Raw genomic sequence first — 27,762 nt, forward strand, 5'->3', positions numbered from 1 at the left:
GGCGCACGGGATCGAGCTCCGTAAGTGTTCGATTTTATCGGCGAAGTGTTTTGCTAATAAGTCACAGGAGGCCTTTGACTGTTCCAAGGGTTCCTGAGCAACTGGACCGACCAGGCTTCGGACCACCTGGAACAGCCTCCTGGGACAGCACTCCGCAGACGCAATAGAGGCAGCAAAGAAAGCCTTCTTTCCTACCTTTATTGCCACTTGGTAGGCAGCTACTGCTGCTCTAACCTGTGTCCGGACATCTTCGGAGCGGGATTTCCGCCACCGGCGCTCTAGTCGTCTCACCTCCTGTCTCAGACTACGCAACCGTGGTGTATACCATGGTGCTAGCTGAGTTCTATTCAGGGGGAGAGGACATTTCGGAGCCACCCGGTCTAATGCCCTGGTGATCCCCACGTTCCACTCCTTCACCAGGGTTTCGACCGGGCGACCTTCAGCAGGTTCCAATTCCCCAAGCGCAGTCAGGAATCCATCCGGATCCATCAGGCGTCTGGGGCGGACCATTTTAATAGGTCCTTCACCCCTGCAGAGGGGGCATGGCGACGAGAAGTCCATATTTACCAGGTAGTGGTCTGACCATGACACAGGAGTGGCAAGAATCACTCCCAACTTCAGACCACTTCTCTCCCAGGACAAATACTAGGTCGAGAGCATGACCGGCTACATGGGTGGGCCCAGTATTACTTAGGTACAGTTCCCAGGAAGCCATGGTTTCCAGGAAATCCCGAGGGGCTCCTATGAGAGCGGCCTCGGCATGCACGTTAAAGTCACTCAGAACCAACAGCTCTGGGGACAATGCCCGTACAGCCGAGACCACCTCCAGCACCTCGGCCAGGGAATCTGCCGTGCAGCGGGGTGGGCGGTACACCAGCAAGATCCCTAAACTGCCCTTCGGGCCCAACCTCCAGTACATACAATCAACAAATTGAGTCCTATGGAGGGGAGGTCTGGCAAAAACCAAGGATTCTCGATAGATGACTGCCACACCCCCTCCCCGCCTTCCCACCCTCGGCTGCTGTGCGTAACGGAAACCTGGCGGATACATGGCCTCAAGAATTGGAGCAGAGGCTTCGTCCTGCCAAGTTTCCGTAATACATGCCAGGTCTGCGCAAAGACAAAGGAGGGGTAGATCAATTGGAATGGTCAGAGGAGGTGCAGGAGGAAGTAAGAGAAGAGATTCTGAGAGTGTTGAAAAACTATGGGGATCTCTTTAGCAATAAACCTGGCCGGACCAGTATAGCCAAACATTCCATTGATACTGGAGATCATGCCCCAATCAGATCTATGCCGTACCGTGTGAATGGGAAAGTTTTGAGTAAGATCAAAAAGGAGGTCGAAGATATGCTGGAACTAGGAGTGATCAGGGAATCTATCAGTCCCTGGGCCTCAAGTATTGTCCTGGTTCCGAAAAAAGATGGAACGACAAGATTTTGCATTGATTATCGGCTAATCAATAAAATTACTGTCCCAGATGCGTATCCTATGCCCAGGGTAGACGCAATGTTAGAGTTATTGGGGGCAGCAACCATTATTTCTACATTAGACCTCTGTAAAGGATTTTGGCAAATGGAACTAGACGAGCAATCCAGAGCCAAAACTGCCTTCAGTACACCAGATGGGTTATATGAGTTTGTGACCTTACCCATGGGACTAAGGAACTCACCAAGTTCGTTTCAGAGGCTAATCAATACTGTGTTGCGAGGCATGTCAGATTTTGCAGTGGCCTATATCGATGACGTGGCCATTTTTAGCAAGTTGGTGCCTGAGCATGTCCAACACCTGACAACAGTATTAGAGGCATTAAGAAAGGCAGGCCTCACAATAAAAGTGAAGAAATGCCAGTTTGGGTTGAAGGAGGTGGTCTATTTAGGACATAAGGTGGGGAGTGGGAAAATCACCCCCTTATGGAGCAAGGTGGAGGCAATACAAGCGTGGCCTATCCCCTTAACCAAAAAGCAAGTTAGGGCATTTCTAGGTGTGGCTGGTTTTTATAGGAAGTTTGTGAAAAATTTTGGGGAAATCGCAACCCCCTTGCATGAATTGACAAAGGAAAAGTGTTCTGAGCGTGTGGTATGGACGGATGAATGTCAGAAGGCTTTTGATCTGCTGAAGCAAGCCTTGTGCCAAGGACCCATATTAATAGCACCAGACTATGAGCAACCATTCATCGTGGCTACAGATGCGTCAGACCTCGCGCTGGGAGTTGTCTTGCTGCAGGAGAGAGAAGGCACCAGACATCCAGTGGCGTATCTGAGTCGCAAGCTGACGCCGAGGGAGAAAAACTATTCATCGGTCCAAAAGGAGTGCCTAGCGGTCGTGTGGGGACTGAATAAGTTGCGCCCATACGTGTGGGGACGAAGATTCACGGTAACAACGGATCATCGGGCCTTGTTATGGTTACAGACTATGAAAAAACATAATACTATGCTGCAGAGGTGGTCCTGGGCCCTACAAGACTATCAAGTGGACTTCCAGTTCATCAAAGGCAAGGACAATGTATTGGCCGATGGACTGTCAAGGCAGGTGGCTGGGACTGCAGTGACGTGACCAGACGGAGGAACAAAGAAAGACATTTTCCCCAGAGAGACTTGTTTTATTTGTTAACGCGGCGTATGAATCCTGGAACAGGAATAATACTCTGCCGTTATTTTAAGGGGGGGGAAATGTGATGTTCATGTATTAGTGTATATATGGTAAGTGCTGTTTGTATAGGAGATACATGGTAAGTGGAATGAAAGAGGAGGGGGGAGTGAATGGGCAGTAGAATGCTGGATGATTGGCTGAGTGTTTAGAATGGCAGAGGGTATAAATAGAAGGATGACAGTTAAATCTGGGTGGACGGTGAACGTGAGTGGGTTGTTTTGGTGGGTTTTTGAGAGGAGATTGGGTGGAGAGTTGGTGGATGTGAGGAGAGTGTGGAGTTCGGATTAATACTAAGACCAGTACCTCAGGAATAGATGAAACCATATGCTTAAGTGCCTTTATAAAGTAATCTTGTTATCTCTGTTATTTAATAAATATATTTGGTTTACCAAAGGCCTGATCCTTGGCTGGGGTTCCACAGACCAGAAGGGAGGGTAAGGTAAATACCAAGGCTGAAGGGTAACAAATGGTGGCAGCGGTGAAGAGAATAACACCACAAGTATTCAGAGCAAACCAGGATTATCTGCATTGATACAAAGGGATTGGGACAGCTTAAGCACGCAGTCACAGAGGTAACCTGATAGAGAGACTCAGGCAGAGTCTCTGGGAATACGGGTTATAGGATGTGACTGGTGGTGCTGCCTAGCAGGGGGATCTGGTGAGGTCTATGCTAGAGTGGGGAGAGAAACCATAAAAAAGGACAGTCCGGACTGGTGGAGTCCCTGGTGGTGCCTAGTGACAGGCAGTAACCACGAGCAGGTAGGAACCTGACAGGGAGAGCCAGGGAAGGGCGTCACAAGCAGCACTTTGGTGAAGACTCTCGGGGCTCCAGAGAGTCCGAAAGGCATTGCCCGATATTGAAAATGATGGGGGCCGAAGGCAAATCGCAGGAAACGTCTGTGGGCCGGGCAGATGGGCACATGGAGGTATGCTTCTTTCAGGTCTATGGAAGCCAGAAAGTCCCCTCCGTGTAGAGCCTCTATAATTGACGCCAGGGACTCCATCTTGAACCATCAATATTTCACGAAATGGTTGACAAATTTGAGCTCTAACGCCACCCTCCATGACAGATCTTGCTTGGGAACTGCAAATAGGAGAGAGTAAACCCCCTGTGCTCTCTCCATCAATGGTACTGGTTCTATTGCAGCTATGTCGAGAAGATGAGCTATGGCTTCCCACGTGATCCGGCGCCTGTCTCGAACTCTAGGTAGGAGGGAGGGGATGAATCTGTCTGGAGGGGTCAGCCAAAATTCCAGTTTGTAACCATGAGTGAAGAGATCTCTGACCCATGTGACCTCTGTCAGATGCAACCAGTGACTTGCAAACCGTAGCAATCTGCCCCCAACCGGGAAGGCGTCAGTATTGTCTGTGCTGATGAGTTCCTCTGTCATATGACGAATCTGAGGCCCCTTGACTTCCCCGGTTCTGGATAATCGTTGTCTGTTCCGGGTTCCTCTGGAGGGACGGGAATTGGAAGATCGATAATCTCAGCCCCGGCCCCCAGGCCACGCTCCTCGAAAGGGCTGAAAGGAGCGGTATGGGGTGAAACGTCTAAACAGCCTACGATCCTCCCTCTTGGATGTGGCCAACACTGGTCTTCGGCTGTCCTTAGGGTCTACCAAGACCGCCTTGAGGGCTTCCTCTCTGAAAAGTACTGACCCAGAGAAAGGTGCCCTTGACAAGTTGCCCTTGGCCGTAGAATCAGCGTCCCAGTGCCTGAGCCAAAGCGTATGCCAAGCTACCACCTGTGAAGCTAGGGCTCACGCTCCCAGCTGAGTAGCATCTAATGTGGCATTGGCCACGAATGCTGTAGTCTTATGCAGAGCTTGGAAGATTACTTTTAAAAAGTAATAAATTACAGTTACAATTACTTGGCCAAAAAAGTAGTAATTACAGTTACAATTACAATTGCTCTGAGAGTAACGGATTACCTTACTTTTTCTGAAAAGTAATCACTACAATTACATTTCAGTTACTTTTTTAAAAAACCGCCTACAAGGTGCTGGCCTTGGCTGCTTCACATCTAAGTAGCCTAAAACAATATTAAAACTAAACACACACACATAGGGGGTAGTAGAAGGGTTCGAATCCCCACATAGCCATGAAGCTCACTGGGTGACCTTGGGCCAGTCACTGCCTCTCATGAAAACCCTATTCATAGGGTCACCATAAGTCAGAATCAACTTGAAGGCAGTACATTTATTTTTTATTTTGAAGATGATGATTATGATAATGCAGCATTTCAAATTAATTCTGTATGAGAAGCATTCCATGCCAAGCTTGGAAAACCAAGGATGAGGTATAAAATGTAGACAAAAATACTTTTGACAAAATGCCGTTTATCCTTTATATCTATAATTAGCAATACAGCAGAATGATGTATGTAAAGTATTTTTTCTCTTTCCCTTTTTATTAGTATTTTAGTCCTACTGCTAAAGTTCTGATGAAAGAATAAAGCATTCATTAGCCAAATTCAAATGATTAGAACACATCACATAAATTCCACTGAAGTTGGAGTTTTTGCCATAGAAAAGGCAAAAAACGCATTCCCTATGATAGCCCAATAGACAATCAGAACTAATATAAAACCCTATTGCTTCTCATTTGCAAATGTTGCAAGATCTAAGGTAACTCTAGATCATGTGAGTTCAGGTGATGCATGTTATGTAAATTTGTATAGATATTAGCAGAGATTGTCAACAGTCTGAGATGTGTGTGTGCCAATGTGTGCGTTTACCTAAGTGGCAGGCTTTTACCCTGCACTGAGATCACTGAGACGTAAGACTTAGTAAAATAAGAAAAGCTATTTTATTTATAGAAATACATAGTAGATAGGAAAGGCATACCTAGTTCTAACTAACTAACTAACTTGGAGTCGCAACACCCAGGTTTGGGAGTTGCCCTCATGGTTCAGGAGGGAGAGAGCAGAGACAAAGGTGTCTCTCTTGGATTACTTTATTGCTTAACTGCATTCTTTGTTTGCCTCTGTAATTCTCACTTTTTTTTACCCACTGTTTGAATGTCTTTTGGGAATGCCTACTGATTATTTGTTATCATTTTGGGCTGATTACCTTCAGCTATTATCTCACCAAAGTTGCATACACATGATAGATTTAAAGCACATTTCCACCACCAACCCAAAAAAGAATCCTGGGAACTGTAGTTTGTTACGGGTGCTGGGAATTATAGCTCTGTGAGGAGTAAATACAGTCCCCAAGATTCTTGGGGAAAAGCCATGTGCTTACATATATGGTGTCTACTGGGAGACTCTTATGGATTGATTCTATATTCCCAGAAGTAAATCCTATTTACTGCTATGGGAACTACTTCCAAGTAAGTATGCTTGGAATTGCAGCTTAATAGCCACCTTGTATCAAATTGAACAGTTTCCAATCGGATTTAAACACTAACCACTTAAACTGGTCTGAGTGTCATTCCCTCTATTTCTGAAGCTCAGGCTGGAAGTGTTGTTGCTTATGTAGCCATGGTATCACCATCCATACCACACATAATAAGGAGTATTAGTGGGCAAGAGGGAACCCCAAGTGTTGCAGAATACAAAAAAGTGAGAGAGAAAACAGAAAGGGGATGACTCCCAAAACAGCCCAAATGAGTACTGAGCGTGCTCTGTTATGGCATGCTCAGTGGCTGTGTGAATGAGTGAGAGTGAGAGTGAGAGTGAGAGTGAGAGTGAGAGTGAGAGTGAGAGTGAGAGTGAGAGTGAGAGTGAGAGTGAGAGAGAGAGAGAGAGAGAGAGAGAGAGTGAGAGTGAGAGTGAGAGTGAGAGTGAGAGTGAGAGTGAGAGTGAGAGTGAGAGAGAGAGAGAGAGAGAGAGAGAGATGTCTCAGCTAACAGAAAATTATAGAACAGTAGAATTGGAAGGAACCTATAAGGTCATCGAGTCCACACCCATGCTCAATGCAGGAATCCAAGTTAAAGCACACCTGACAGGTGGCTGTCCAGCTGCCTCTTGAATGCTTCCAATGTTGGAGAGCCCACCACCTCCCTAGGTTCCATTGTCATACTGCTCTAATGACTGATAGTCCTTTTTAGAGTGTTGAAAGGTGTTTCAAATAAAATTCTAACTTTCATAACAGTCCAGATTTTTTGAATGTCCATATGATTGATGGGCAGGCCAGAAAGAAAAATGACTCACTAAGGCTACATCCACACCAGAGATTTATTCCACTTTAAACAGTCATGATTTCCCAGAATCCTGGGAAGAGTAATTTGTGAAGGGTTCTGAGAGTTGTTAGGAGACCCCAATTCCCCTCACAGAACAGAATTGTCTCAGAAGAGGGGCTAACTGTTAAACCACTCTGGACATTGGAGCTCTGTCGGGAGAATAGGAGTCTCCTAATAAAACTCAGCACTCGTCACAAACTACACTTGCCAGGATTCTTTGGGGGAAGTCATGACTGTTTAAAGTGGCATAAATGTCTGGCATGGGTGTGGCCAAAAGGTCATCCAGCAAGTTCATGGCTGTGGTAAGATATGAACTCAGAACGTCCCAGCTGCACCCAGCATGGAACTACACTTTCAGCAGCAAATACCAGAAAACCAACTCAATGTGTGCTGTCAATGTGCAAAGCATTTGCTGGGGTGCATTTGAGGAGGTGAAGCAGGAGATAGATGGTAGGGGCTGTTTTCCATGCCTGCCACTTTACCAGTGCAATGCCCCATATTTTTCCTTATTGACCTCCATTAGCTAGGGGAAAGTGGCCCTGGAAGGGGTTGCAAATAAAAAGTATCAGCAGCAAATTACCCCGTCTCATCACTTCTCTCTAACAAAATGCCCCCCACATCAGTAGCAGACACCAGCAGGGAAGTTCTTTTTTGAGTTGTAATTCAGCTGTCATTCTGTTAATTCCCAAACTACACCAGTTGTCATTTTGACCTACATGCACAGGGAGAAGACAGTGTAAAGGATGTGCACAAGGGGGAGGGGATGACAAAGGATTTAGGACTTAAAGATTTAATATTCCATGAGTAGAAAAAAATACCCTATGCAAATGTCTATATTACTGCAGAAAAGTTCAGTTCTACATATGTTTGCCATCTTTTCCTCAAGCACAACAACTGTTTTTAAGATATCAGTCTTATTCTCTCTTGCCCTTCACCAAAAAGCCATGTTAGTTGTCCAGTATATGAAATGACTGCAAGCAGGTGCAGCCCAAGACATTTTGCTACTTGAAGCAGAACAGCAAATGGTGCCCAAGTCAAGGTCATAGTACCATAGCTTGAAAAGTTATGTTGGCATTTGAGGCAGAAAATCTCACAATACCTCTTCCTGGCAGTAAATATACAACAACCAAAAATTAAAATAGCTAATAATTTGTTGCATGGTGCCCCAAATTAGTTGCTTGGGGTAGTAATCTCTTGCTGCCTAGTGAGAGTCGCTCTATGAGAGGCACATAACTGAAGCAAAACACACAAACAGAAGTGTGAGACTGCACCTACCTCCTAGTCTCTTGCCAGTTCCCAATAGTTTTTGTCAGTCTGGGAATAAAACAGACTGACAAAAAACTAAAAACAGACTCAAAACTCCAACAATATTCCAGAGAGAGGGAGAGCCATGTGATAAAACTTCTCAGGTAAAACTCGGGGGGGGGATGAGCGGCGGCGGCAGTAGGATGCTCCTGCAACCTCACAGCGGGCACGAGGGGGAGGCGGTAGCCACGTCAGGCACAAGTACTGTGTGTAGAGGAATTACTTTGCAGGGGATCAGACACCTTGGCCCCCAGACACACACAGAGAGAGGTACAGGATCTCAAGCCGCTGGGACGCTCCTGCAACCTCGCGGCAGGTGCAAGGGGGGGGACAGGCACAGGGGGACAGGCATGAGCAGGGGGTGCCAGGATGAGCGGAGAGGATGCAGAGGGGGTCCCAGGACAAGTGGAAGGGGTGCAGAGGGGTGCAAGGACAAGCGGAGGGGGTGCAGAGGGGTTCAAGGACAAGCAGAGGGGGTGCAGAGGGGTGCAAGGACAAGCAGAGGGGGTGCAGAGGGGGTGCAAGGACAAGCAGAGGGGGTGCAGAGGGGGTGCAAGGACAAGCGGAGGGGATGCAGAGGGGGTGCAAGGACAAACGGGTGCAGAGGGGTGCAAGGGCAAGGGGGGTGCAAATGGGGTGCAAGGGCAAATGTAGGGGTGCAGAGGGGGTGCAAGGGCAAGTGTAGGGGGTGCAGAGGGGGTGCAAGGGCAAGCAGAGGAGGTGCAGAGGAGGTGGAAGGGCAAGCGGAGGGGATGCAGAGGGGGTGCAATTACAAGGAGACAGGATGCGGAGGGAGCGGAGGTGGTGCAAGGGTAAGTGGATGGGTGCAGAGGGGGTGCAAGGGCAAGCGGAGGGGGTACAGGGTAACACATACACTCACCTCCACAGCTCTTCACCTCCATTCTGCTGCTTCTGCCTTCTCCTCCTCCTTGCCCTCCAGCGCTGTCTGGCTCTTCACTTCCTCCCTCATGCCTCCTAACATAGAGCACAAGGGAAGAACTAAACCATGCAGAAGCCCAGTTTGAGGCACATGTCTTTCCTCCACCATTCCACCAATCACAGCAGCAGATGATTTCCCCTGCTTTCCCCCCCAGTAACGTCCAAATGCAACACAAAAAAGTTACATTTGCAGCTCAAATGTAATGAAATTACCACTCGTTCCATTACAAACAAAATGTAACGAAGTTACCAACTCGTTATACAAAATAGTAACGAATTACAAGTAACTTGTTATTTCTAACGAGTTACTTCCAAGCTCTGGTCTTATGTAACTTTATCACGCCCTTTCTAAGCTTTACAGGGTCTGGATTGGAATCATCCAAGAGTTCGTCCAGCCACATCATAGACGCTCTAGAAAAGATGGAAGCTGCAGCGGATGCCTGAATAGCGATGGCGGTAGCTTCATGATTTTTACGCAGAGCATAGTCCATGTGGCGTTCAAAGGGGTCCTTTAGTTGTGAATCCCCTTGTTTCGGTAGGAGGGAGCTCGAAATTAAACTAGAGACCGGGTCATCAATGCCTGGGACATTCAGGCAATTCATGAAGTCTGGGGCCAAAGCATAGAGTCTTTTAGCCATAACAGAAAAGTGACGTGCCTGCAATTCTTCCTTGGCCAGTTTGCCAATGGAGTCCGGCACAGGAAGGTAGTGATCCATTGATATGGGTGATTTGAGGACTTTGGCCACTTTCATCGGAGGAGCGGTAGGTTCAGGTTGTGGAGTCTGAAGTCCTAATGTGCCCAGAACTCTACAAGCGAGGGGAAGATAGTCGGCCGTATCAAATAGGCGATAGGACGTGTCCTCCTCGAGTTCTGCATCATCGCTCCACTCATCCCCCTCGGCTTGGAGAGAATATGCTGGATCCTCGAAACTGGGAATCTCGTATCCGATCCTGCCTCTGACAACATCAAATGGGTTAGGTGAGGAAGGAGGAGCCACCTCACTACAGCCACAATGAGCCGGAGCACAGCAAAGTCGTTGTTCACTGTGCTGAAGTAATGGAGTTGTTTGGGCTCTCTACTGCTCCTGTGATAAGAAGCTCAACATACCCTTTAACTGCAAAAGGAATTCAGGAGACAACTGTAGTCCCAGTAAAGAAGCAGGCGGTAGCCCTTGTTGGGGCACAGCTGCAGGGGGCTCAGTAGACTGGTGAGACGTATGAGTCACAGGTGGTAAAATGGGTTGAGGGGCAGTCCACAGGCTGGTTAGGAAAACCCTCAAAGTCATCCTCAGACGACCCAGCTGGCGAATGAAAGAGGGCTGTTAAACCTTCCTGGCCAGCAGCGTCAGAAGGCGGAATGGAAATATAACGTGCTCGTTTGGTGGCGCTGTGGCTAGAGAGATGCTTGGTTTTAGCCATGGCCTTGGAGTGAAGCCTGGGTTGTGTTTGCTTAGCAGCCTTGTGATGTGAGGCCTTGCAAGGCTGCTTTGTCCCAGAAGGATGTGCCTCTTGTTGTTGGTCTGCCATTGCGCAGGCACAGAGATGTGGTATATATATCACCAACACACGCACAGAGGTGCAGGATGTGATGTGGCAAGGGACTATTACCAACACACACACAGAGGTGGGAGGTGTGGTGTGGCGAGGGACTTCAGTACACACCCACAGGTGGAGGAGAATATACAGTCCCAAATGCACAGTGCAGCAGTTGTGCAGCTGAGTCGACTTCTGTACACGCCTGCAGGTGGGGGAGAATGTACAGGTCCAAATGTGCAGCTGATGAGCAGCTAAGTCACTGTGGAGTTGACTTTACTGTGGAGCCCTGTGATGCTCTTTACATTTGAACTAAAATGGTCTATTGTTGCACTTTATGTTAAAAATAAAAAACGGACTAATAACTCTTGACTATGTCACACAGCACGGGAGTCAGCATAGCCTGAACAAAAAAGGCGGGGAAAAATGACAAAATAAAATGGCGCCTGCTGAAAAGGGTGGGAAAAGTCAAAAACAAAATGGCGGCCGTGAGGGAGACGAAGCAATGGCTGTTGAAAGGATCACCTGCAGCCTAGAGACTGGTAATGCGAGTGCATTCGCCGTCGACTAAGGAAAAAATCAGCCTCCGCGTGCTCCAAACGGCCGCAGCAGCGAGCTGTAGGGAGTGAGTCGCGGTCCCCTATACAGCCTCAGAAGTGAGGCAGAGGGAGGACTTTGAACGGCCAAGGTTGGAGCCATGAGGCTGCCAACCAACAAGAAAAAGGGGCAGCAGGAGCGAGCTCCAAACAGCCACAACAGCCTCCAGCAGCGAAAGACAAGCCACTGCCGCCGCCTAGGGTTAAATGAAGCTGGCAGTAAAAACCACAAAAGGGGGCCACAGCTGCGGCTCCCAGCCAATGCTTGCCTCGCAAGAGATGTTTGAGTCCAAACAGGAGAACGGCAGCTGCTGGAGCCCCCAACAAGGGGCTGAGGAGGGGAAGAAGAAAAAATTAAGGAAGGTAAGGGAAGCCTGTGACGGTCCTTCCCCGGCTCTCCCTGTCAGGTTCCTACCTGCTCGTGGTTACTGCCTGTCACTAGGCACCACCAGGGACTCCACCAGTCCGGACTGTCCTTTTTTATGGTTTCTCTCCCCGCTCTAGCACAGATCTCAACAGATCCCCCTGCTAGGCAGCACCACCAGTCACGTCCTATAACCAGTATTCCCAGAGACTCTGCCTGAGTCTCTCTATCAGGTTACCTCTGTGACTGAGTGCTTAAGCTGTCCCACTTTCCACTTACCATGTATCTCCTATACAAACAGCACTTACCATATATACACTAATAGAGGAACATCACAAAGCTCCCCCGCCCCCACAAACCTCCCTGGTAATAAAATGAAAAACGAGGGAAGGGAACAAAAGGAAAAGGAAGACCAATCAGTCCCACACACTCAATCACAAACTTAGCTATACGCTATAGAAGTAAGATCCAAACACCTCGGACGAAGGCAAGAATGAACTGGAGTGGGAGGGGCTTGATGCCCTAGGTTTCGACTTCGATCCATTCTTGCCTTCAGATGCTAGATGGCGCTATATCCCACATGACGGCAGGCTACCTGAGGAAAACACCTTGCATTCTACTTTTTTCACTGCAGTCGTTCTTCTGAGCTCTTCCTTGAAGAAGTAGACATTCCTTGAGTCTTCTAGCCCTCACTAGGCAGATGTCACCTCTTCGGACAGGAGACTTTTGGAGGCACTGAGGAGTCTGTGATGTAAAAAGTCTTCTCTCCACTGTTGTTGCCGCTGTTGTCTTGCCTAGCCAATAGTAGTGCTAGCACAATGGAAGTTATCTATGAGAAAATAAATACAAAAAAGAAGGAAGACTTTTTAAAAACGGCAAAATGCAGGGATGAAATTATAGATCAGGGGTGGGGAATCTCCAGCCTGCATACCTAATCTGTCTTGCCAGGCCTCCACATTTGGCTGTTTCAGGCAAGTCACGCCCGCCTGCCCTACACCTGATGTTATATACTCTAAATTTAACTACGTGGATTATAGTTTGCTAAATTATACTTCTATATTTGTTTAAAAGATGTCTGTCCCACCATTCAATATTACTACTCCCAGTATTACTACATTCTGAGAATCTTCATTTCTTTTTTCCTATACATGTACAATCCTTGGTAATTGCATGAACAAATATAATGTGTTCCCCATCCCTAGGAGACAATGGATGCAGCCAGCAACAATTGCTGTGATCATGGAAGCGATGAAAAGGTTCTGTAACAATCATGGAAATTGTTACTCATTATGCTCTTCATGGAAATGCACGTATGGGAAAGACTGGGACTGTTCATATGTAGAGCAAAGCATCTTGTGTGAACCTGTCCCGAGTTAAAGATGTAACACCAGGCCCCGTGCCAGTGGGTGGACAGGTTGGGCCCTGGCTGATGGCCCCTGCAGCCCCTGAGAGACCCCTCCTTAGGGTGGGAGGGTGGAATTCCTGCTCCATGCTCCAGGGCAGAGTTGGGTTGCATGACCTCATGATGTTGTAGATCACACAGAGGGAGCTCCCAGGCACACCCCACCCCCAATACAGATGGTGTGGGCTTAAATGAATCAGCTAGCCCCACCTACCTGTCACATTAGCGCTTTAGTGTGGACACCCCGCGCACTGCACACATATACCTGCTATCACCCATGATGGTGTCAGGGGCATCCCTAAGGGGTTAACACCCCTACTGCCATCTTGGGTGATGGCAGGTGTGCATGCACAGTGATCAGGGCATGCACAGTGACATGGGAGGTGGGGGGGCAGGCTGGCCTATTGAAGCCATACACCACCTGCATCGAGAGAGGGTGTTGGAGTATACAGCGCTGCATGCCTGGGGCAGGCTAGTGCAAAGAGCAGGCCCTCTGTTCACAGTGCCAGGTCATCACAGTGGCTATCAGTTTTCCTGCTTTAACTGAGTGGTAACTTCTTCAGTAATATGGCATATTTTATATAACCTGCAAATGATGCTTGCATTTATCTAATTTTCATTGATCTAGATGGCTTTTTATTATACAGCCACAAGAGTGGCTGTATACTATAGCCAGTGTGGATTTTTCACATTCTGCCATGTTAAATTGAAAACACCCCTCATGCCATTCTGATGCTTCCCATAAACTCATTTCAAAACAAAACCTTACAAAACGTACAGTCCTGAACACTTGCTTAGCAACCCTCTCAATTTTCATGGCAATACACAAAACAGTCAGAGAGAATCAAGAGTTCAAAGTGTAAAAAGAGAGGAAAAAACCGAGAGCCCTTTTGGTCTTTTTTCTGTCAGAGTTCTCATAATTTGTTGAAATTAATTAAAAATCAGCCATGTTCCCAGAGTACCTGTAATCCTATTACTGATCTTGCCCAATACTCTGTCCTTCATCCTCTGAGTTTAAAAGTTAAAAAAATGCATGGCTGATTTTTAATTAATTTAAGAAATTTTACATGGAACTCATGATAATTTGGGCATGCTCAGTAAGAACCAACTGTCAGTGTTCTAAAAGCCAGACTCACAGCTGCTGGGCTTGCCTAATCAGGGGCCACACCCAAGCCAGACCTTTATTTCACTTTAGACAGTGATGGCTTCCCCCAGAAAACCCTGGGAAGTGTAGTTTGTGAAAAGTGCTGAGAGGAGACTCTTATTCCCCTGACAGAGCTCCAGTGGCCAGAGTGGTTTAACAGTCAGCCGCTATGACTGAAGCTCTGAGGGGGACAGGGCATCTCCTAGCAACTCTCAGCACCCTTCACTAACTACACTTCCCAGGATTCTTTGGGAGAAGCCATGACTGTCTAAAGTGAAATAAAGGTCTGGTGTGGATGTGGCCTGGCCAAGGACATCTTTGTTTTAAATTTGGGTGGGAGGCTACATGTGCCTGCAGTAGAATAAAAAGGTGGGGGAAACGCTGAAAAGCAATGATACTGTTCAGAATGTTTTCCTTTTGGAAAGGAAAGGGGTTTCCCCTCTACCCAGTGCCCACCCACCCAATCTCCTCCCCTCCTCCTCCCCTCCCTGCCCCTCCCCCAGGTCAGTTTCACCTATCCTAAACATGATTGCTAAGAAATGTCCCATTGAACTCAATAAGCATGCAAATGATCAAACCCGTCTTCCCTCCTCCTTCCTCCCATCACCTCCCTTTTGCCTCTTCCCTCCCCCTTCCTTTGCCCCCGCCTCCCAACCCCCTCATTCCCCCTCCCCCTCCTTCCGCTCCCCTCTCCCCTCCCTTTCTCCTTCCCTCTCCTCTCCTCTCCTCTCCTCCTCCCCCAATCAGCCCAAATAATTGAAATGAGACATGTGCTGTGCTGATCTTGTTTTAGCAGGGAGGAAGCAACAATATTAAGATACAGTTGATAGAGTTCAGATAGTCACTTTAAATATGTTTGATTTACTTTGTAATTTTAGTGAAGTTTCCTATAGGAAAGCATTTTCTTTTGCTTCTGTTTCTGTGAATATGTGAAACACAGCAACACTTTGCAAAATATACACTACAAACCTCCAAAAACAATTGTGGAATAATAGCACTGACTATTCTGCAGGAGGAGGTGAAATACATTCTAGCAAAATTCTAGGTGTGCTCTATGTTTTTAATTGACCATGCCCACCTTTCCTTAAATGAAGTGGTTTAAACATAGCATGCATCTTGGGCAGGCCACGTTTCCCCCCCAATAGCTAGAGTCATTGCTTCTCAGAGGAAGGCAATGGTAAACCACCTCTGAATACTGCTTACCATGAAAACCCTATAGGTTCTCCATAAGTCGGAATCGACTTGGAGGCAGTCCAGAGTCATTGCTTAAGTAGCAACATATTGTAATCAGTCTGATTTTACATCAAACTGTAGTTTCAGATTGAACTTTTAATGCACCCAAAATAGAAAAAGAGCATTACCTCCAATTTGAAACACAAAAAGCTGTCTTCACCATCATATGACATTGACCAATAAAAAGACTTTGAAGTTAATAAAAATAAATTTGACACAGCTTTCTAGGATGAATAATGAGGGAAATAAAATTTTCTAGATTAGATTCTCTGTAGAAACAATAGTAACATAGGAAAGAAGCAAAGTAAGAAGAACACCAACAAACATACAGAAATGTAATTCTCCATATTTGGAGATGGCAGGTGTTTCTACCACTCACCATATGCTCAGAGGCACATGCTACCAAATTCTTCCAAGCTAAATAGGAAATGGATTGGACTGTGAGAGACCAACCCAAATGGTGTTTGCATTTTGACAAATGTGTAGGGCAGTACAATATCTCAGAGAGGAGGTCAGGTCTCCTGCTTCCCTGGTGCATTCACTATAGCTGCCCAATTTCCCTGCTTTTTAAAGTTTGATAGAGATATCTGTGGGCTATAGGTACATTCTTAAACTGCAAGGTTTTTTTGCCTATTAATGAATATACTTAAATAATTACTAGTTGACAACATATCCAGTAAATAGGATGTTGGATAAACCCTTACATTCAAAAAGTGCTAGTAGTATATTTAGGATTTATGGTTCCATTAACAAACTCACTTAGTTTGTGTTAATCTGACTTTCTAATTGACTTTCCTGACTGGTTAGAAAGTCGGGCCTGATTCGAATGTTACCTTTGTAGCGTGGGAGCTGTTCTCCCATTACTCAGCCCGACATGAAAGTAGAACTGTGGAAACGATTCTGTGGCTACTTCACATGCAGATGCTGCTGGTGTGGCAGGAAACTACATTATATTGTCATCAATTCAAAGTTTTCTGTTACAAGAAACAAGAATTGGAGGGTTGCTTTGAATCTCAGGAAAATATATTCAAAGTCAATTTCAGTTAAGTGCTGTGGAGATTCAGAGTTTTGAGGATATAAACTTATCCTGACATGTATTTATCCTATTATTTTTAGTGGGGGGTTTTCTAGGTTTTCCCAAAGCATTTTATAGGAAAATATATACAAGGAAAACCATAGGTAACCACAGATAATGGTGATGAAGATGATGATGAAGAATTTGATTTACTACCGGTCGTTCACCTTGGTAGGTGAATGGTATGACACAACAATTTAAACTACAACATTAAAAACAGTGTAACTCTTTTGCTGTTGCAACCATGCCATTACAGCACTGTAAACAACAGAAATTTATCTTAACCCAAGTTTTCAAGAATACCTTTCCTACCACAGCTTATTGGTGCAGAAGTCAATTGACTTCTAAATAATTAGCAATAGATTTATAATCTGCCTAAACTATCAATAATGCAGCAAGCAATCAACAATGGCTGATGAATTACCTGTTGCCACAAGATGGCACCACTGGGTCTCTTTCAAGTTTGTCTACATTGTGCTACACTGGCACTTCTTTTGCGTGTATGGAGGGTGGGAGGGATAAGCAAATATGTGTCATATGATATTCTTCATAGCCTTTGGCAACCCTACGGAAGAAGACGACAGATGGAGAGAAAATGGCCAGAATAAGATGGGCTGTTAAGCTAAACAAATGAGCAAATAATAATAAAAGGACAGGGCAGAACCTTAAGACATTCTATATAATACAGCTGTTGTTGCTTTTCATAATGGTATGTGGGACATAAAAGAAGTCTACATAATCAGATGTCTTCAGACATTAAAGGAGTGTTGTACACATATGGGAGGGGAGGAGTGGGGCCTACACAATGAATTCAAGATCAGGTTTGAATAACTGAGACTGACGTGTTCTATTGTGCTGAAGCAAGTTTGTCAAAAAGGTGCATAAGATTAAAAGCAATATCAAAGGGAAGAGAAGATCTTGGAATTCTGCTCAAGCTGCCCCAAGTGGGGAATTTGGGGTGAGGGGTGGGGGAATGGAAAGTCTGAAAAAGAAACAAAATTAAAGGGATGAAAAGGGAATGATTTGTGGTCTGGAGCTAAGAATGAGCCTTTAATCATAGAGAAGTCACAGTCCTTAGAAAGACATTAAGAAAACCAGGCCAACTCTGATTAAGGCAACCAGAGAGAAAAAGAGAACAGAAAAATATATTGAAGTGCATGTGTTCCTAACCCAAGAGGAAACAAGGCTGATGACAGGATTTTCATAAGGCACTGAGGAAAAGATAAACAAAAGCTTCCTTTTTCAAGAGAAAGGATTCTACATTCTGCAGACATAATGTTAAAAATTACGGCTCATCAAGAGGGAGGCAGTTCAGTGATAATGTTCTGCACCAATGTAAAGAAGCTGGATATATGAGAGCAGGGTGCTTAATGGTTAATGGTCACCAAAGAACCTCATTAAAGTAGCAATAAGATAACATTACAAAACCCACAATAATCTCTTGTGTATGACTAAGATTGTTCCCTTCATGATCTGGCTACAGATAATAAGATTATTTTAAAATATTTCTCTCTCGCCCTTCTACCCTAAAATAGGGCTCTCAGGGCAGCTCACAATAAAATCATACACGATAAAAACAAAAAATATTAAAATAGATAAAATACAGTTAAGAAATCTAGGGGAGTTATATCAAAAGGGGACTAAAGAGGCAAAACTAAAAAGGGGGGAAATAAAATAAGTTTCAGGCTATACCTTCAGTCCCCCCCAAAGGCTTTCCAGAACAGGATGGTTTTCAAAAGTCTCTGGAACACCATCAGAAGACCTCTTGGAGGCTGGGCAGGGGGAAGGGAGAATTCCACCTTGTGGTTTTTCCCATTACAGTGTTAAAAAAAAAACCCTGCACTTGGCTGAATTTTCTCTTCTCTTAAATATACAGAATCATTATCAGGACCTGAGCTTGGCAACCCTAGCCATCAGGGAGGGAGCAGAGAGAGCTTCTTGGGGTAGGGTATTCTATAGTCCCTCCTTGTCAGCAAGAGAAAGCCTGCTTTCCTGAACCACAGAGTTTGGCAACACACTTTGTAGCATATATATTTGAAAATCTGAAATATTGAGGGCAATACCCTATGATCAAAATCAGGGACTACCCTTCCTAACAGGCCACTAAGCTAGATAACACCTTGCATGATCTCCAAACACAGGACTGTTACTGCTGCTTTCATTCTGCGGCTGTATGTCTGTGTTATTAACAGTGGCCTCATTCTCATGACATGGCAAGCCAAAGATGTAGTCATGGAAATTAGGATCCATGTTCTTAAGTACATGGGATCAAAAAGCTTCCATTTGGAAGTAATCTTATTTGAGATCCGAGCATTCTTAAACCAATGATTCCAAAGCTAGAAGAAAGTTTTTCAAACTTTGGCCACAATGAGCCTTCCCTTAAAAATAAAAACTTACCGCATACAAGCCTACGCATGTTTACTCTAAAGTAAGTCTTTTTGTGTTTATCAAGGCTTACCTTAAAGTAAGTGTGCATAGGATTGCAGCCTTAAAAAGAAAAATGTTTAGAGCTGCATGTACACCATAGCTTTTAAAGTACATTCAAAGCACATTTCCCTCCCCCCCAAAAAGAATTCTGGACACTGTAGTTTAAGTGTGCTGGGAATTGTAGCCCAGTGAAAATAAATTACGCTTTCCAGGATATTTTGGAGTGGTGGTGTGCAGTGGGGGGGATGTGCTTTGAATGCACTTTAAAGGTATGGTATGTACACAGCCTAGGTCTCCCAAACATAAGTTGGATTTTGTCATACAAAGTTTACCTTAAGGAATAAGACTATAGCCCAACCTTGTTACCTGCTCCTTGGGGTAAGGATGGAAGGATCTGTCAGTTTTGGTTCTCTCTGTTTTTCATTTTTCCAATCTTAAATTCAGTTTTCCACATTTCTGTAGCAATTTGTGAATTTTGTTTTTAAAAATCTGCTTCAACATTTTGGTGTGAATTTCTCTTAATAAACACTTTTTTGTTTACAGTTTTGACTAATGTGCACAGTTTTGCAAGCAATTTCTCCTAATTCAATACATTCTTGTATGTTATTTTCACTGATATATTCATTTTTACATACACTTTCCCCTAATCTATGTATTTTTGTAAACATTCATTGGTTGGAGAACTGCATTGCAAAATTCGGATAAGTGTGAATTTTGAAAGATGGCTGTGTTTCAGTTATCATATTGTTTCAGAAAGTGCAACTTTGATTGATTCAGCTTTAAAGCAAACTGAATCAAATTTCTCCCCCATCCCTACCTTGGGGCAACTTTGCCTATACTTCAGAACCTAAGGCTTCAATTCAGCATAGTGTCAGCCATGTTAAGGCTACCAATCTGCACTGCATCCACAGCAGAGCTTGGACAAGTTACTTTTTTGAACTACAACTCCCATCAGCCCAATCCAGTGGCCATGCTGGCTGGGGCTGATGGGAGTTGTAGTTCAAAAAAGTAACTTGTCCAAGCTCTGATCCACGGTGCTGTCGGCTCCAGCTAGAGCGGCATAGTAGAGAGGCCTTGATTGGGCCCCTCACCATGACATTGCCAGCTTTAGATCCTTCAGATCCATCACCAGCCTGGCTCCGCCTTCACAATGCCCTGCTTCAAGGTCTTATGCCAGCTATTGCCAGCAGGAGCACCACTGGCAGTAGTGTGCACTCCCCCGTGCTTTTTGCAGATGCAGCAAGGGCTTCTGTAGCAGTGGGTCGCAGACACCACCACAAGTAGAACCTGGCAGAGGGACACTTCTACTGAATACTAAACCCTGCCAGGAGCACAGATCAGAGCAAGGTTTTTGTTGTTTTAGTGTGCAGCTGGACACAAAATGTGGAGTTTGGTTTTTTTTTCTTTAGGTAGAAAGCAGATAATATGCAGTTTTAAAAATGGGGAGGGAGGAACTAGGCACATTAGGTGTGTTTATGAAGCATTAAATGACAGGCAATGTGAGGGACAGCATGTACGCAAATTATATAAAGATAGAATCCGCTCAGTTTCCATACTTAAAACAAACTGTCCAGACTATATTCAAACACCTTATTTTTTTTCAGCTGGAACCTCCTCTTTTTAGGCTGGTAATGCTTCATCGCATCGCAACCTTGTAAATACCCTAAAAGTATACCTTTTTTGTGCCTGTTAGCTACTGAGCTAAGTCAGATTCATAAATGAATCATCACTGTATAGTAGATAAGAACTGCAGACTCCAATGATAAGGGTGTAAGCTAGGAGCAAAGCATGCTTTGTGTTCATTTGACTTTTTTTCTTTTTTCTTTTTAGTGTAGGATGTCTGATGGGAAATTTGCGCAGCTGGGACATCTGCTTTTTAAAAACCCTGGATCCGAGTTTAGGATTGCTCTGCCCATGGGATTTGCTTCCTAGTAAAGAGGCATAGGATTGCTCTAAAATGTCTGCTGATTTCAATAGATCGGACAAGTGCGTTGGATTATGGCGTAAGTGCTTGAGCAATGGTTGGTTGTCTACACATTGTTGTGCCACCCCAATCTCCGAGCAATGAGAGATCTCCAGGGGCCCCTGTGCTTAACCAGGGTTTGGTTTTCTTGGAAAGGAGGTCAGTGGAGATTGTGGTGTCTTTATGAAATATGATTTGTTTATTTACACACATTCCAACCTAAGCTTAAGATGGAGGGGTTCAAGGCATCAGTTGTCCAATATCTTGCTTTTCCATCAGGGTTACAGGAGGCACCCTAAAGCCATGGTGCAGGGAGCCAGCCATTCTGCCTGCTTCCAGTTTCCAGCCTTTCCTCAGACTCAACTCAAAACTCAAGCCTCTCCTTGGCATCAGGAAGGGGGGAGGCTCTCCTGAAGAGTTTCAATAACAGTAAGATCTCCCTGGCCCAGTTAATGGGCACTTGATAGGCTCATTAACTCACCTGGCCGCTCTATTAGACTAACAAAGGGGACTCATCTGACCAGCAGAGCAGGTTTCTCACCCCCTGGTGCAGGGTTCCAAATCAGAGGCTGGAAAGGGACTCATAGAAATCATCCATCTCAACCCCAAACCCATAACGCTATTACTTGGTGTCACTTTCTCTTGGTCAAAGTGGGGTGGTGGTGGAGAGGAGGAGGGGGTCAGTGCCATTTGAGCATATGGTTTACTTCAACTGGTATTGTATATGTCAGAGAAGAGGAAGAAAATAATTTTTAAAACGAGGTGTCCATAGCACAGTCAGGCAATGCAAGATGTGAGAGACACAAATGCCAAGCAGACCCAGTCTGAAAGTTCATGTCTCCTCCCATGAAGCTGTTCGCTCATGTACAGCAAGTTCTACATCCTAACAAAAATCCTCTTAACTGTAAAGTTTGCTCTGTTAAAACCCATGCATGTTCATGGTGTGATATAAATAACAGAAATAAATGTACAAATTTATGTACACAACAGCATACAGCAATGAATCAAAAGCCATACAACTGCGGATGAATACAGATGGCTATCTACCAGAGAATAAATTACTACAGCATGCACATAACCACTTATTCTGCTCATCTGTAACTCCTTGACAAATTGCAAGGAGAATTTTTCCACTCATCTGCACCCAGTCAGAAATCTGTACAAGTCAGAAAGTGTTAAATTCTCCCCTCTGCTTAGTAGGATATTGCTGACGACCATATTGATACTGTATAGTTACATGCATACAGTCTGATTCCCCATTCAGGAAAGGGTTGTCTGTATTCATTCTCTGTATTTTATGTACACAGGCCCTCCTCATAGTTAGTAGCTTCCTGCAATATACCCTTGGTAATTAAAGCCGTTCCCGACTTCATATTATTTCAATGCCAGAAAGTAGATAAATAAACTGTGATGCAATCATAGATTGAGGTTAATGTTGCATATCCTGCTATCAGGATGTTCTTTGCATTTCTATTATTTTAGGCCTTATTAATTTGTTTTATTCTCTTACTATGTCATATATAGACTAAAGTAATGACAACAGAAAATTTATGTAACTTTAAAGTTGACAATGAGGACATTGAACTTGTCAAGGATTATCAATACCTTGGCACAATCATTAACCAAAATGGAGACAACAGTCAAGAAATCAGAAGAAGGCTAGGACTGGGGAGGACAGCTGTGAGAGAACTAGAAAAGGTCCTCAAATGTAAAGATGTATCACTGAACACTAAAGTCAGGATCATTCAGACCATGGTATTTCCGATCTCTATGTATGAATGTGAAAGTTGGACAGTGAAAAAAGCGGATAAGAGAAAAATCAACTCATTTGAAATGTGGTGCTGGGGGAAGAGCTTTGCGGATACCATGGACTGCAAAAAAGACAAATAATTGGGTGTTAGAACAAATTAAACCAGAACTCTCACTAGAAGCTAAAATGATGAAGCTGAGGTTATCATACTTTGGACACATCATGAGAAGACATGATTCATTAGAAAATATAATAATGCTTGGAAAAACAGAAGGGAGTAGAAAAAGAGGAAAGCCAAACAAGAGATGGATTGATTCCATAAAGGAAGCCACAGACCTGAATTTACAAGATCTGAACAGGGTGGTTCATGACAGATGCTCTTGGAGGTCACTGATTCATAGGGTCGCCATAAGTTGTAGTCGACTTGGAGGCACATAACAACAACAATGTCATATATATGTGTGTCTGTGTCCATATGTGTGTAAAAATCACTGTCAGCCCGTCCATTTCATGCATCTGATGAAATAGGTTCTTCCCTTCAAAAGCTCATGCCAGAAATCCAGTTATTTAAGGATAAATTAGACTATGCGGAAAATGTCTCACTCATCTATATTGAGGGGGTGTTGCTGTTAAATAGCAGCTACTATAAACAATCAAAATTGGGACTGCAGCACACTGGGAGGAGGATTAACCCTTTCACGTTGCATCGTGATTCCAGTGAAAACTGGTTCTTGTCCATCCACCCCATCTGCTGTCTGCTGTGGAAAGGAAGTTGCTTTCAGCATCAGTAAACAGCAACTTCTCTCCGTCAGCAAGAAGTAGCATCAGAGAAAAGATTTTAGTCAGGACACGACATGGGAGTGAGGGTTAAGCCCCCTCCATGTGCATCATAGTCTCAGTCCTGATTCGGCCCCCATGCAGCTGGTCTTCAACAGTAATAACAAAGAGATATGTGAAATGCAACCATACATTTCATGTATCACCTAGTCTGGCCTTAAGGTTCCCCCAGACTCTTTGCTGCAATGTTACAGCCACACTTCTAGAAATCAAGTTTTTCTATCTTTTACCACATGATGGCAGTGCAAGATTTGAGTTTTCTGCCTTAGCATTGAGTAGAGTTGCTGTTTCTGTTCATGGAGTTAATGGAGTTAGACAAAAAATTAAAAGCAGTGTTGAAAAATATAGACTCAGTGGTTAGATTTCAAATAGGATATGGCTAGAACATTCCCTGCCATAAAAGGGAACAGTGGTGTCTCAAAACACATTTTCACATATGCAAATGAGGACTCTGCAGTTTCTGTAGGATTCATGTAAAATAAAAATGGACAGATTTAAAATACAGGCGGGCCCCACTTATATGGCAGGTTCCATTCCGGATCCCCGCCATAAAGCGGAAATCACCGTAAAGCAGAACTCCATTGAATATAATGGGGTGCATTGCATGAAAATGCCACAAAATGCCACAAAAGGGCAAAATTGGCTTTAAAAATGGGGAATCAAAGCCGCAGCATTAGCGGAACACTGGGAAGCGAAGCGCCGGGAAGCGGGGCCCTACTGTAAAACCTTTATAACAGTAAACCTGTCCTTACCTACTTCAATCAAAACTAAAAGCATAAGCATGATCATATATAGCATATCCTGTACTCTGTTCAGCCTATCATTTATCAGTGGATGCCAGGCAATTTTCCATTTATTTGCCAATTTAATTTGAGCAGTAATTAGTAAAGTGCAACCCTATAACATCTATATAGAAGTAAGTCTCATTGAGTTCCGTGGGGCTCACTCCCAAGAAAGTGGGTATAGGACTGTCACGCAAGATCCCCACCAATTCATGTTTTTCATTTGGTAATCCTGTATGTATCTTAGAAGAAATCTTTTGATGAGAATGTGTGTGTGTGTGTAGTAATTCATATTAATGCAAGGCTGATTCAAACATACATGTACTTCACATTGGATGCTTCCAGATGACCTGTTAATTGAGCATTTATCCTGATTTGTTTGTGGAGAGGCTAGATGACATTGCATCAAAGCAAGTGTTATCCCACACTTTGAACTGCATTTTCGCAACACAATCCTTACTGCAAAAGTCCGATCTTTTCGAGAAACAGGTTTGTTGCACAAGAACTCCAAATCAGCTTTAATTGTGCAACCTGAAATTACTGGTATATGACTGACCCCCCCCCCAGTAGCAACAGTCTGAAAGCACCTTTGCTTCTCAAGTGCATTGTTGATATTGTTTTTAAAAATGTTGAATATACTGTATATAAAAGAGCAGGCTTTTAAACCTTCTCATCATGAAAATCTGAAATGGGTCCCCTGCCCTTAAGTCAGGGTCTGAGAGATTTCTAGAGCAGATTCAGACCATGTTTCTGACAATGAAAGCCAATGGGACAGAGTCTGCAAATATCTAACAAGCCTGTTGAAGTAACTCAGCAAGTGTGGGGGAAAAAACTCTGGGAAAAAATTCAGATTAAACAAGCTCTGGTTTATGCTTCATCAGTACCCCTAACACAGTAGCGTTGGAATTATGGACATAGTGCAATACAAATTAATTCTGAGGTCAAATTAGAGTGTCAGTGTGTCTCCTTTTCAGAGCGTGGAAGTAACTCGTTACAAATAACGAGTTACTTGTAATTCATTACTTTTTAAAGTAACGAGTGGGTAACTTCATTACATTTTGCTAGTAACAGAATGACTAGTAATTTCCCTACTTTTTAGCAGCAACGGTAACGTTTCTGGTGTTACTTCAGGACATTACTTGGGGGGGGAGCAGGGGAAATCTTCTGCTCCTATGATTGGTGGACAAAAGACATGTGCCTCACACTGGGCTTCTGCGCAGCATCGCTCTTCCCTCGTGCTCTGTGTTAGGAGGCATGAGGGAGGAAGTGGAGAGCCAGACCACACCGGAGGGCAAGGATGAAGGAGAAGGCAGAAGCAGATGGAGGTAAAGAGCCGAGATGAGTGACGATGGTGTGTGTGCGTGCCCCCCGCTCATCCTGCTACCCCGTTGTGCCTGCTGCCTCCCCTCTCATGCCTGTTGTCTCCTCCCTCGTGCCTGTCACTGCCTCCACCTCATGCCTGTCACTGCCTCCCCCCATGCCTGTCACTGCCTCCCCCCATGCCTGTTGCCTCTCCCCTCGTGCCTGCCGCTACCTCTCCCCTCATGCCTGTTGCTGCGTCCCTCCTGCTGCCACCTCCCCCTCCTGCCTGCCGCCTCCCCCTTGTGCCTATTGCCTCCCCCTACGCCTGTCACCTCCCCCTGCGCCTGTTGCCTCCCCCTGAGCCTGTTGCCTCCCCCTGAGCCTGTTGCCTCCCCCTGTGCCTGTCGCTGCCTCCCCCTCACACCTTCCACCACCTCCCCCTTGCGCCTACTGCCTCCCCCTTGTGTCTACTGCCTCCCCTTGCGCCTACTACCTACCGCCTCCCCCTCACGCCTGTTGCCGCCTCCCCCTTGCACCTGCTGCCACCTCTCCCCCTTGCACCTGCCCCCCTCACACCTGCTGCTGCTGCCACCCCCCATATTAAGTTAAGTTGATAAATTACAATACTCTGAAGAAGAACCTTTAATGTCTTCTGAAATTCATCTGTGGGGCATGGTTCAGCCAACATATTTTAATCATATTTGTTTAATTATGGTGCATTTTTTGACAATAGCCACTAATATTTCTGATGAAAGTATTGCCCAACTGTGGATTTTGCCATTTCTTTCTTATGGACCAATCAGCACAACTACTTTTGCGTTTATGTTACACTTCTAATGTACTTGAGTCTTATGAGAACCCCAGTACATTATCAGCTATCACCCCCTCAAGAAGTAGCATAACTTCCTAACATAACATAGGTTCATAACTTCACTGTAGATGTTTGCCAGCCTTTGAAAATATAAGCATTTAAGACTGTACCATCAATGTCGGGCAGAATGGTATTTACTTTTTCTATCAGATTTCAATTCTTTTAAAAAAACTGTGCCATGCTTATAAGGATGCTTTTTTCAGTGTTGAATACCAAAATGTTTACTCCTTAAAAAATGATGATCATTTAAGCAGGGCTTTATTTCTAGAGAAAAGAGGGGCTGAGTCTCTCAAAAAGATGGCATATCAGTTCCTGGGAGGATGGCATATCATCACTCTCAGGGGCACTTGTGGCCACATTTGGAATGCCCACACAAACAGCCACTAGGCTTTTAGCCACTTAGAGTAGCTGTTACCTCTGTGTGTGTGCGTGTGCTTTTGAAATGGAAAGGCAGCACTTGGACCTAGGGAAGAATGAATCTGTTTCAGCTTCTCTCATTTTCTCATTTTCCAGCCTTCAGTCCACTCCATTTCCACATTAATTTGTGAATACATATACATTTTTGTGCAGCTTTCTCCTAATATACACATTTTTACAATCATTTTCTTTTAATATAATGTAGTTTTGCTCATTATCTTTGCTAATCTATGTATTTTGTGCACACTTTTTGGTTGGAGAACTGCATCACAAAATTTAGACAAATGCTAATTTTTGAAGAATAGTTGTATTTCTGTTTGCTTATCGAATTGAGAAGTGCAGATTAGGTAGGTTTGCTTTAAAATGCAAACTGAACAAATTTATCTTCCCTCCGTATTTAAAATCTGTATTTGATAGTTTTTATTTTTGAATTTTAATGTAGCATTTTGCTTTTGAAAGCTCTCAAACTATGAGACAAAATGGAATGGACTAGGATAGGAACGAGTTCCTATGCATGAATGACAGCACATATGTTGTTGTTATGTGCCTTCAAGTTGATTACGACTTATGGTGACCCTATGAATCAGTGACCTCCAACAAAGTCTGTTATAAACCACCCTGTAAGTTCAAGTCTGTGGCTTCCTTTATGGAATCAATCCATCTCTTGTTTGGTCTTCCTCTTTTTCTACTCCCTTCTGTTTTTCCCAGCATTATTGTCTTTTCTACTGAATCATGTCTTCTCATTATGTGTTCAAAGTATAACTTCAGTTTCATCATTTTAGCTTCTAATGATAGTTCTGGTTTAATTTGTTCTAGCACCCAAGTATTTGTCTTTTTCGCACTCCATGGTATCTGTAAAACTCTCCTCCAACACCACATTTCAAATGAGTTGTTTTTTCTCTTATCTGCTTTTTTCACTGTCCAACTTTCACATCCATTCATAGAGATCGGAAATACCATGATCTGAATGATCCTGACTTTAGTGTTC

The sequence above is a fragment of the Rhineura floridana genome, chromosome 1 (assembly GCF_030035675.1).
Source record: "Rhineura floridana isolate rRhiFlo1 chromosome 1, rRhiFlo1.hap2, whole genome shotgun sequence".
NCBI lineage: Eukaryota > Metazoa > Chordata > Lepidosauria > Squamata > Rhineuridae > Rhineura > Rhineura floridana.